Genomic DNA, 12,400 nt, shown 5'->3' with positions numbered 1-12,400 from the left:
CTCAATCAATAAAGATAATAAATAAATAAATAAATAAATAAATAAAAATAAAAAAAAATGAAATGGTAAGGAAAAAAAATAGATTCAGAGCAAGCCCTAACCAGTTTGGCTCAGTGAATCATTCACTGGCCTATCTGAATGGTCGATAAATAAATAAATAAATAAATAAAAATTTTAAAAAATGAAATGGTAAGGAAAAAAAATAGATTCAGAGCAAGCCCTAACCAGTTTGGCTCAGTGAATCATTCACTGGCCTATGGACTGAATGGTCCTGGATTTGATTCTAGTCAAGGGCACATGACTGGGTTGCTGGCTCAATCCCCACAGCTGATCAATGATTCTCTCTCATCACTGATGCTTCTATCTTCCTCTCTCTCCCCCTCCCTTTCTGAAATCAATATAGATATGTTTTAAAGAATAGATCCAGAGACAGAGAAGCATTGAACAGACCATCAAACTTCATGAGGAAGGCAGGGAAGGGTGGGGGGGGGAGTAAGAGATCAACCAAAAGACTTGTATGCATGCATATAAGCATAGCCAATGGACACAAACACTAGCGTGGTGAGGGCATGTGCTGGGGGTTGGGGGTGGCCTGGTAGAAGTCAATGGTGGGGAAAAGGAGATTTAGGTAATACTATATGTAATACTTTAAACAGAGAAATTTTTAAAACTAATAAAATAAAATAAAGAACAACCTTCATTCAGAACCACCTGGCTGGCTGAATTGAAGTCCTACAACCCGGGAAGTAAAGATGAAAGTACATTGAGACTGGTAGAAGAGGCAGAGTTGCAGAACTGGCTGGTCTGACACACACGTGTGCCATTTTTTAATTGGGTGGGAGATTGTCTCTGTGGAGGCTGCCTGTAAGGAGCAAGGGGTCTATTCCCCACACCAGACCCCCATCCCAGGGTTCCAGAGCTAGAAAGAGAATTCTCCACAACTATGGACTATAAAAACCAGTGGGGATTATAGCTGAGAGTCACTGAGGCTGCTGAAGACCTAAGTGCTCCTTTTAAAGGGCCAGCACACAAAATTACTTGGACTCCCAGCACTGGGAAACTTTGGGGACCAAGACATATACAGCAAGGAACTGGATTGTCTGGCATTGGGGCAGGAACTCAGGGGCGGCTTTCTCCCAGAGGGGAATGCTGTCAGGGGTCATTGTTCCTGTGCTGGGACCTTCCCTCTCTCAGGGCTGACCTGCAGCCATATATAAGTCTCTATCAGCCTGCAGCACACTGTTTGTTCCACTCTGGTAATTCCCTGAGTCCCCACCCCATCCAATTTGCAGCCTCACCCAAGCTTATTGTCGGTGCTCTTGTCCCAGCATCAAGAAGGGTTCAGGAATCTGGAGAAGCCTGTGTGTAGATGTTAAATAGGAATCCAGAGATTAATAAAGAGTCCGGAGACAAAATATAATTTTGAAAGGCATTTGGGGGTCAGAGGAGCTTAGCTAAAGGAGCTAAGTTCTAAGGTCTTAAAGTCTAAGGTCTTAGGTTCTCCTCGTCCCCAGGACCCCATGCTTTTTGTTAACACAATTTATCCCGAGGCAAGGCAGAGATATACACTTCAAAGTGTCAGGGTTTGGTACAGAGTCCATTGTCAGAATGGGGGAATTAGGCTATGGCTGTTCAGGTGTTTGGGCAGTAGGAGGCAATAACATGTAGATTAAGATGCATTTTAGCTGTCTGGCAGCCAAGAATTCAATTTAATGTATCCTATTCAAGTTTGGGGAAATGCCCTTAGCCATTCCCAGATGCAGCCCTGCTGTCATGCTGTAATTGGTCTCCAGCACAAGCTGTTTGCAGAAGCTTTTCCATATGAATGACCTGTCCTGGCTCAGGCTTCAGACTTTGCTAAAATCTCCCAAACAAGCTTTAGCTACATACAGCCTGCCCAAAACCTATAAATAAAAGACCCAAGACCCGGCACTAGCACCAGTCTGCCTTGCTTCATAGATGGACTTTGCCTGGGCACCTCCAAGCCCAATGAAAATAGCAAATAGCAGCCATCTGCAAATTCCTCTGTAGCACTTGCTGGGTGGCCCCAGGCAGTGGCTGACTTTGCACTTCCTGGGAGGCCCAAGAGTCAGTGCACCTAATGGACAGCTTCTGACCATAGCAGATTACAACTCTACACATCCACAAGTGACACACTCAAGGGTCAAACTCAGTGAGCACCAAAGCCCCACTGAAGTAAATCGTGCTCCATAGGAGTGTTTCCTGCACAGCAGCTCTTTCACTGTAGTCACAGCTGGTCCTTACAGCCAATTGGCCTGGAGGTCAAGTCCTCCCAGTGATGCCAACAGCAATCAAGGCTCAACTACAAAACTGTGCACACAGCCCACACAGGGATACACCTAGAGTGCCCAGCTCAGGTGGCTGGGGAAGCTGAGCCACTGGGCCCTAAAGGATGCCTACTACACAAGGCCACTCTCCCAAATTCCAGGAGACATAGCAGCCCTACCTAATACATAGTAACAAACACAGGGAAGCAGCCAAAAGTTAGAAACAAAGACACATAACAAATGAATGAAACTGAAAAAAGCAAACTACTGGATACAGAATTCAAAACCATGGTTATAACGTTACTCAAGGGTCTTCATAAGACTTTCAGGGATCTTAAAGTGAATGTCAAAGACATGAAAAAGGACCAATCAGAAATTAAACATACATGAATTGAAATAAAGAATAATTTACAGGGATTCAACACTAGAGTAAAGGAGTTGGAGAATCAAATCAACAATTTGGAATATGAGCAAGCAAAAAAACCCAATCAGAAGAGCAAAAAGAAAAAAAGAATCCAAAAATATGGTAATAGTCTAAGGAGCCTCTGGGACAACTTCAAGTGTACCAACATTCATATTATGAGGGTGCCAGAAGGAGAAGAGAGAGAACAAGATATTGAAACTTCCCCTACCTGGTGAAAGAAATAGACTCACAAGTCCAGTAAGAGCAAAGAGTCCAAAACAAGAGGAATCTAAAGAGGTCCATGCCAAGACACATCATAATTACAATGCCAAGGGTTAAATACAAAAATAGAATCTTAAAAGCAGCAAGAGAAAAGCAGTTAGTTACCACAAGAGAGAACCCATACCACTGTCCGCTGATTTCTCAACAGAAACTTTGCAGGCCAGAAGGGAGTGGAAAGAAATTCAAAATGATATATAGCAAGGACCTACCACCAAGATTACCCAGCAAAGCTATCATTTAGAATTGAAGGTCAGATAAAGAGTTTCCCAGACAAGAAAAAGTTAAAGGAGTTAATTACCACCAAACCAGTATTATATAAAACTAGAGGCCCAGTGCACAAATTTGTGCATGTGTGGGGTCCCTCGGCCTGTCGGGCGATTGGGGCTGATCAGGGCCATCTTGCCCAGTCCAGGGCAAGGGACTGTGGGAGGCTGACTGGCCTGGGAGAGGGACTACAGGAGGTTGGCTGTGGGAGCATACTGACCACCAGGGGCATCTCCTGCATTAAGCAACTATCCCCTGGTGGTCAGTGTGCATCATAACTACCGACCGGTCATTTGGTCAGCCGGTCAGCCAGTTGTTCAGTCATGATGGTTGGAGGAGGAGGAGGAGGAGGAGGGCGAGAGGGAGAGGGAGAGGGGAGGAGGAAGAGGAGGAGAAATATGAACAATAAAATGGCAACAAATAAATATCTATCAATAATTGTATCTAAAAATCACAATAAACAAACAAGAAATCTAATGAATAAAAAACACCTGGTGAATAAAATAAAATCAGAGCCTGGTGGATGTCACTCAGAGGTTGACTGTCAACCTATGCACCAGGAGGTCACGGTTTGATTCCTGGTAAGGGCACATGCCCGGTTTGCAGGTTCGATCCCCAGTAGGGAGTGTGCAAGAAGCAGCTAATCAATTATTTTCTCTCATCATTAATGTTTCTATCTCTCTCTCCCTCTCCATTCCTATATGAAATAAAAAAAATTAAAAAATAGGATCAGAGGCATGGAAGCATGGAACAGACTGAGGAATCTTAGAGGGAATGGGGGGAGAGGAGCAGAAAGAGATTAACCAAAGACCTTACCTATGGACACAGACAGTAGGGTGGTGAAAGTCTGGGATGGGGTAGAAACTGGGTGGAGGGAGGCAATGGAGGGGGAAAGGGAGACATCTGTAATACTCTCAATAGTAAAGATTTTCAAGTAGCTGGCATAGGTTCGGCGTGATGGTGCCAGTATCCTGCATCTGGGAAGGTCTTAACCAAGATTCGGCGCCTTAAACTCCCTCCTAATATGTGAATATCAAGGTATCCCACTTTCCCCCCAGTTCCCCAAGTATACCTCTCCCCTGACTGGTCCCAGAGGTGTAGTTTTGGTCTGATATTGCATCCCTACCCCTAGTATTCCCTCTTTCAATTTGACATTGTGGCTTTTCCTGGGTTGTGCTTCGGTTGTTCTGTGCTGGGAGAGCAAGGGCGCAAGACACCAGGGAGGCAGACCCCTTGCTATAGGCTGTATGAACCTGAGCTGGTCTGAGCAGCTTGAGGCACTTCTCAATGCTACTGATGGAAATGTGGCCAGGACTCAGCAGTGGTTGTATCCCCTTGGTGTCTCTGCTGCAGCAGGAGATCTGACTGGGACCTGGATTCCCCCTAATCACTTGCTTCCCCAACCAGGAGCCCAAGCTCAACAGCCTTGGGCTCTAGAGACTACTATTGTCCAGAAAAGCTAAATTGTGCTGAGGTCCATAGGACATCTTCTCTCTGGGATGAAGTTACTATTCTTAGATCCCAGCCTCGATCCCAGGGTCAGCATCACTAAAGTTGCTGCAGGGGGCCCAGAGCAGAAGGCTCTGCTCCTGGAGCAATGCCTGGACCTGCTGAGAAGGGAACTGAGGGGCCTTCGAAGCCAGGTGTAGGAACAGACTCAAGCCCAAATACAAGCAGGACCACAAAAGTGCAGTGTTACCAGTGGCCTTCACCAAGAGCTGCAGAATGAGAAGCAAGTGCTATGGGAGGAGTCAGAGGTTCTGAGGGAGGAACTGAAGTTGCTGTGGGACCAGCTGACCCAACATCAGGAGTTGATGCTGAAACTGATGGCTGAGGGGCAACAAGCTCAGGCCCGCAGCTGGAAGGACCTCTGTTCATGTCCTAGAGTCGAAGCTAGCCCTGACTTCCATCTTTGCCATGTCTCTTTCTTCATTTAGCTCTGAAGTCAGTCATCAGGGCAGTAACAGTAGCTGGGAACTTTTAAAGAAGCTAGATATCCAGAAGAGCATCCTTTCTAACCTGGGACCCAGAAACTTTCAGCTACCGGTCCAGAGCCTTGAGCAGGAGAACCTATTTTTTATGGCTCCAAGATACTCCTGAGTGACCTATAAGGAGTTGTAAGAGTAGTAGAATAAAGTCTTTGCTCACCTTCCCCTCCAAGGCCCGGCTTTTGGGCTCCCTGCCCCTACCCTCTTGATCTAGCTGGTATCTGCCCTCCCTACTGAGGCTTGTCACTGCCTGCCTACCTTCCCACCAACTGCAGTAACATGGCTAACCCTCCCTGATGTGTTTTCTGTGAATCAGCACCCATATGGGATAGACTTAGCTGTACCTTTTCTTCCTCCTCTAACATGACCACTTTCTACCAACTCTCTCTTGGAAATCCATGTTCATAGACATTTAAATCTGTACCTTCTGAATTCAAACCCTGTGCTCAGTAGAACTTGGAAGGAGGTGGGAGCTCTCATTTTGGTGGGAGAGGTAGGACAATGCTCTGGGGCAGTACTGCTGTGAGGATACAGAGGAGGACTGTGACCTCCAGTAAGATATAGGTTACATTATAGCTTAGTAAATATAAATGTATATATTTATTAACTGAAACAAATCTAATGATTCAATACTTATGCATACTAGGAGTGATGCCCTCTGATATTTTCTATTATATTAAAAAATGTTTTGTGGCAAAAAAATATTTTCTAAAATAAATAAATTAATAAATTACATTGGATTACTGGTTTCAAGATGTAAAACACAGGTTTAGCTCAAGAAATAAACATTTATCATATAGATACACATATTAAGTATGGGGGAGGAACAAACTTTCTTCTATCCTCCTGGTTCTTCTGTCTGGTCTAATAATCAAATAGACATGAGACAGATCAGCAAGAGAACATAACCAAATTTAATACATACATATGTATGGGAACCTCACATACATGAGAGGTCTCAGACCCCACATGCATGAGAGGTTTAGAGATGGATAGTGGGACCCAGGTATATAAGACATCCCCAGCTAAAGACAATGAGGTCATGCACCTTTGGGGTCTTGAAAGGGTCATTTCAGGATGATAATAAGAGCAGATATTTAGTAAATAAAAAATTTCCCTGCTATATAGGTGGGTTAAAAAGACATTGTGGCTGAAGGTGTCTTATTATAAGCCAGGCCCCTTATTCAAGTTTTCTACGTAGTGAAGGGGAGAGACAGAAGTTTCTCTGGAGCCCAAGGCCAAAGTTTCCTTTAGCTCAAAACAATCCACATACCAGAGACACATCCTGGGGTGACTTATCTTGAGTCCCCATAGTTCTGTCCTCTGAACCTTCCCTAGAAGTTTTACACTGCAGAAGCTGGACTGATAGATCATGCAATAATTAAACCAGTCTCAGTCCTGAGAAAAGTTCTTCAGTTCAGTTAAAGTTGTGTCTCATCTTGGAAGGTAGTGATACAAAATTAAGCCTCTGATGCAAACAATCAGGTATATAGTAAAAGGCATCACTATGGAACAAGAGAAAAACAAAGGTTAATGATCAGAATAGACTATAATCCCAGTTTCTGAGTTCTGAAAGCAGGCACTTGACAGTTTCTAGAGGTCCACCTCGATTCACCTTCACATGGAGTGAAGGCACACAGACAGAGTCTGATAGATTCTCCTGGCCTGCCCCTTGAATGATTCTGGCAATCTTTCTGCAACAGGCATGACGATTGTCCATAGATGACCCTTGTGGTGATTTCTCTAACATCTACATCAACTTGTCACACTTTTTTTAAAAAAGTATCTTCATTGTTGAAAGTATTACAGATGTCCTCCTTTTTCTCCTTTGATCCCTTCTAGCCCGCACCCCCCTCTGCCCCCACCCTCCCAGCCCCACCAGGAGGCCTTCACCACACTATTGCCTGTGTCCCTGGGTTATCCCTGGTTTATGCATGTATGCATACAAGTTCTTTGATTTAATCTCTTCCCACACAACTTGTCCCACTTTTGCTTGCATGGCCTTGGGAACAAGGGCAGTTTTAGTTCTCAATGGTTCCAAGTCAAAAGATGGAAAACTAAAAATGTTAGTTTAGAGGTTTTCAGCGAAATATTTTTGAAAAATAGAAAACTTCAGGATCCAGTCCCATTCATTGGTAGAAATCTTAAAAACAATAAATATAAAAACTCAAAAGATAATGAAGACCCTTAGAATCGAATATCTACAAGGGTATGTTATAGTTTGTATTGAGACTTTTTCTCTCTAAAATCACCCTCATTTTTTGTCAAAGGTAACCAAATTAGGGCTAATTTACTAGTTATTTGTATAAAGCCAAAAGAATAGTGATTAACCACACAGGCTTATTATTTATTTATTTATTTATTTATTTATTTTGCTGCAAAAAGCTTTATTGTTTGCATTTGGTCCAATGCATGGGAGAGGGCTTCAGGGTGGTTAAAAGAATAGCTAAATACTCTATCCAGCAAGGCTATCATTTCAAAATTGAAGGGGGAATAAGAAGCTTCACAGACAAAAAAAGGCTAAGGGAGTTTATCACCACCAAGCCAGCAATGCAAGAAATGCTAAAGGGACTGGTGTAAAAAGAAGAAATAAAAAGCTCAGAAAGAAAACAGCCACACAAAAAAAGAAATGGCTACAAACAAGTACCTTTCAATAATAACTTTAAACGTAAACGGACTAAATGCTCCAACCAAAAGACATCGAGTGGCTGAATGGATAAAAAAACATGACCCATACATCTGCTGTCTACAAGAGACCCACCTCATTAGAAGGGACTCACACAGACTGAAAGTGAAGGGATGGAAAAATATCTTCCAGGCAAATGGAAAGGAAAAGAAAGCTGGGGTAGCAATACTTATATCAGACAAAATACATCTCAAAGTGAAGGCCATAACCAGAGATAAGGAAGGCCACTTCATAATACTAAAGGGATCAATACAACAAGAAGATATAACCCTGGTAAACATATATGCACCCAATGCAGGAGCACCCAAATACATAAAAAAACTCCTGGAAGATATCAAAGGAGAGATCGACAACAATACAATCATAGTAGGGGACTTTAATACACCACTGACACCACTGGATAAGCCCGCTAGACAAACAATCAGCAAAGAAACAGCAATCCTAAATGACTCACTAGATCAGATGGACTTAATTGACATCTTCAGAACACTTCACCCCAAAGCCATGGAATATACATTCCTCTCAGGTGCTCATGGGACATATTCAAAAATAGACCACATATTGGGTCACAAGCAAAGTCTCCACAAATTCAAGAAGATTGAAATCATAAAAAGCTTCTTCTCAGACCACGATGGCATAATGTTAGAAATAAACTACAATAAAAACAACCCAAAATACTCAAACACTTGGAAGCTGAATAGCATGTTATTAAATATTGATTGGGTTACCAATGACATCAAAGAAGAAATTAAAAACATCCTGGACACTAATGACAATGAAAACACAACAATCCAAAACCTATGGGACACAATGAAAGCAGTCCTGAGAGGGAAGTTTATAGCTCTGCAGGCCTATCTCAAAAAACAAGAAAAAATGGTAGTAAATCATCTAACTCTACAACTCAAAGAATTAGAAAGAGAGCAACAAGAAAACCCCAGAGTGAGCAGAAGGAAGGAGATAATAAAGATTAGAGCAGAAATAAATGACATAGAGACCAAAAAAACAATACAGAAAATCAATGAAACCAAGAGCTGGTTCTTTGAAAGGATAAACAAGATCGACAAACCTCTAGCCAGGCTCACCAAGAAGCAAAGAGAGAGGACCCAAATAAACCAAATCAGAAACGATAGAGGCGAAATAACAACAGACCCCACAGAAATACAAATGATTGTTAAACAATACTATGGACAGCTCTACTCCAACAAACTAGACAACCTGGAGGAAATGGACAAATTCCTAGGAAAATACAACATTCCAAAACTCAATCAGGAAGAATCTAAAAATCTCAATAGGCCAATAACTATGGAAGAAATTGAAGCAGTCATCAAAAAGCTCCCAGCAAACAAAAGCCCAGGACCAGATGGCTTCTCAGGGGAGTTTTACCAAACTTTCAAGGAAGAACTAAAACCTATCCTCCTCAGACTACTACAAAAAATTCAGGAGGAAGGAACACTTCCAAGCTCATTCTATGAAGCCAGCATCACCCTAATACCAAAACCAGGTAAAGACAACACAATGAAAGAGAATTACAGGCCAATATCCCTCATGAACATAGATGCCAAAATCCTCAACAAAATCTTAGCAAATCGGATCCAACAGTACATCAGAAAGATCATACACCATGACCAAGTAGGATTTATCCCAGGAATGCAAGGATGGTACAACATCCGTAAATCAATAAACGTAATACATCACATAAACAAATTGAAAGAAAAAAACCACATGGTCATATCAATTGATGCAGAAAAAGCATTCGACAAAATCCAACACCCATTTTTGATAAAAACTCTCAGCAAGGTGGGAATAGAAGGATCATACCTCAACATAATAAAAGCCATATATGACAGGCCCACAGCCAACATCATACTCAATGGACAAAAACTAACACCATTTCCCCTAAGAACAGGAACAAGACAGGGATGCCCACTCTCACCACTCCTGTTCAACATAGTCCTGGAAGTATTAGCCATTGCAATTAGACAAGAAGAAGAAATAAAAGGCATCCAAATTGGAAAAGAGGAAGTAAAACTGTCCTTATTTGCAGACGACATGATATTATACATACAAAACCCTAGAGACTCCATCAAAAAACTACTAGACTTAATACATGAATTTGGCAATGTAGCAGGATACAAAATTAACCCCAAGAAATCTGAGGCATTTCTATACACCAATAGTGAACTTTCAGAAAGAGAGATTATAAAAACAATCCCATTTACCATCGCACCAAAAAAATTAAGCTACCTAGGAATAAACTTAACTAAAGAGGTAAAAGACCTCTACTCAGAAAACTACAGGACATTGAAAAAAGAGATAGAGGAAGACATAAAGAGATGGAAGAACATACCATGTTCTTGGATTGGTAGAATCAACATCATTAAAATGTCCATACTACCCAAAGCAATCTATAAATTCAACGCACTTCCCATTAAAATACCAATGGCCTACTTCAAAGATCTAGAACGAACTCTCCAAAAATTCATCTGGAATAAAAAAAGACCCCGAATAGCTGCAGCGATCCTGAGAAAGAACAAAGTAGGTGGGATCTCAATGCCAGATATCAAGCTGTATTACAAAGCCACTGTTCTCAAAACTGCCTGGTACTGGCACAAGAACAGACATATAGATCAGTGGAATAGAATAGAGAGTCCAGAAATTAGCCCGAACCAATATGCTCAATTAATATTTGACAAAGGAGGCAAGAACATACAATGGAGCCAAGATAGTCTCTTCAATAAATGGTGTTGGGAAAATTGGACAGATATATGCAAGAAAATGAAACTAGACCACCAACTTACACCATACACAAGAATAAACTCAAAATGGATAAAGGACTTAAATGTACGACAGGAAACCATAAAAATTCTAGAAGAATCCAAAGGCAACAAAATCTCAGACATATGCCAAAGCAATTTCTTCACTGATACAGCTCCTAGGGCAGTTGAAACTAAAGAGAAAATGAACAAATGGGACTACATCAAAATAAAAAGCTTCTGCACAGCAAAAGAAACCATCAACAAAACAACAAGAAAACCCACTGCGTGGGAAAACATATTTGCCAACGTCATATCTGATAAGGGCCTAATCTCCAAAATTTATAGGGAACTCATACAACTTAACAAAAAGAAGATAAACAATCCAATCAAAAAATGGGCAAAGGATCTAAATAGACACCTTTCAAAAGAGGACATTCAGAAAGCCAAGAGACATATGAAAACATGCTCAAAGTCACTAATCATCCGAGAGATGCAAATCAAAACAACAATGAGGTACCATCTCACACCTGTCAGAATGGCTATCATCAACAAATCAACAAACGACAAGTGCTGGAGAGGATGTGGAGAAAAAGGAACTCTCCTGCACTGCTGGTGGGAATGCAGACTGGTGCAGCCACTATGGAAGACAGTATGGAGTTTCCTCAAAAAGCTGGAAATGGAACTCCCATTTGACCCTGTGATCCCACTTCTAGGAATATATCCCAAGAAACCAGAAACACCAATCAGAAAGGATATATGCACCCATATGTTCATAGCAGCACAATTCACCATAGCTAAGATCTGGAAACAGCCTAAGTGCCCATCAGTAGATGAATGGATTAGAAAACTGTGGTACATCTACACGATGGAATACTATGCTGCTGTAAAAAAGAAGGAACTCTTACAATTAAGCAAAAAAATAAAATAATAATAATAATAATAATAATAATAATAAAAGAATGGCTAGTAATTTCAGGGAAAGGCTCAGGCAAAAGCCAGACACCAGGGAGATGCAGAGAGGCTTCTCAAAGGCCTCTGAGCTCCAACGGCTCCTAGTCATGCTTGGGGGTAAGCCTTTCGAAGAGTTAGTCAACTAGCCCAGCCTGGGGGCCAGACAGCCTGTGGAGGTAGTAAGGTGGTTGCCCATCTTTTTGATGAGTGAACCTCATCTAGGAAGTGGTTCTCCAGGAATTCACAGAGATGATGTTCTGCATGGGTAGAACCCCAGGCATGCAAACTCCAAAAGGGCCTGGTTCAGGTTCCTCTCCAAGGTCATGGTGGCTTCCATGGTGTTGTTTTGTCCCATTCATCTTGGGAAGACTTCAGCATGTCCTGGAAAAGAATGTGGCCAGCATGCTGGTTTTGCAATTTTAAGAGATGCTCAGGGCCCTCACACTTCTTCTCCACCAACTCTCAGAAGAAGTGGCCCACTCCCTCAAGATCCACATTATCCCAGTCAAAATAGAAGTCCAGAGGGAGGGAGGTATAGGAGGCCCCCAGATGCAAGTTGGTGAGGTGGTTGACTGCAGCATCCACCTTGGTGGAATAATTCTGCAGAATTTGGGAGCTCATGGTTGTTTGGCAACAAGGAGTTAAGGTAAAAACAAACAAACAACCAAAAATTGTGTGTTGGTTGGTCTAGGAAGTGGTTCTGAAAGTGGTGACTGGATAAGACGCTGAAAAGTTGCCAGAGGCTGGAAGAAGGGGTGTCCCTGGGTCAATTCCATCCAAAC

This window comes from Myotis brandtii, unplaced genomic scaffold (assembly GCF_000412655.1).
Source record: "Myotis brandtii unplaced genomic scaffold, ASM41265v1 scaffold480, whole genome shotgun sequence".
In the NCBI taxonomy this organism is placed as follows: domain Eukaryota; kingdom Metazoa; phylum Chordata; class Mammalia; order Chiroptera; family Vespertilionidae; genus Myotis; species Myotis brandtii.
The sequence above is the reverse complement of the archived record's forward strand: the minus strand, read 5'-3'. Positions refer to the sequence as shown.